This window comes from Octopus bimaculoides, chromosome 9 (genome assembly GCF_001194135.2).
Source record: "Octopus bimaculoides isolate UCB-OBI-ISO-001 chromosome 9, ASM119413v2, whole genome shotgun sequence".
Classification (NCBI taxonomy): domain Eukaryota; kingdom Metazoa; phylum Mollusca; class Cephalopoda; order Octopoda; family Octopodidae; genus Octopus; species Octopus bimaculoides.
This window is the reverse complement of record NC_068989.1, coordinates 89214996-89215733: the sequence shown is the minus strand read 5'-3', so window position 1 is coordinate 89215733 and position 738 is coordinate 89214996.

Below are 738 nucleotides of genomic sequence, written 5' to 3'. Positions count from 1 at the left end.
CACATACAATAAGAGAAAAGGATATGGGTTTGTACTTGGCATTCCAATCAAATGTTACTGAATACTGAAACAAATGTGGCCCGGATCTCCGTCGGATGGAGCCATCGAGGGTAAACTCGTAAATCGACGTCAAAAGCCACTGTCAGTTATGGTTTGGGCAGCTGTGACAGCCACTGGAAACGTTTCCCCCCGTTTTTGTGCCTTCGGGTGCTAAAATTAACATCCAGCGATACATGAGCGACATTGTACAAGCTGAACTGCTTCCAGGCGAATCAACACTTTCAAGGCGCACCTTGAAGCTTCCAACAGGACTCGTTACCATCCCGCAGCCTCAAACAGGCACAACACTAGATTCAGAAAAAAACATTTCGTCGTTCATTGGCTAGGATGTATGGCCCTCAAGAAGCCCCGATCTCAACCCGTTGGATTTTCTGTTTGATCCATTTTGGAGACGAGGACTACGAGCACTCCTCATGCTTCGCTCGCCGCTCTGAAGGCAAAACTGCGCCTGGAATGGGCTTCGATTCCGCGTGTGAAGCATTAGCATTTAGACTTAAGGTTGTGATTCGAAACAGGTGGTCATGTCGAATAAAAGTGGTAGTGTCATAATTGTGTTTACTTTACTATTGCTTTGCAACGCTCGGGCCCGAAATATAACAATATTTTGCTTTGGCAAAATTGAAAAAAGTTGGTTGCCTTAATTTTGGGACACCCTGTATGCGTGTGTGTGTGTGTAAT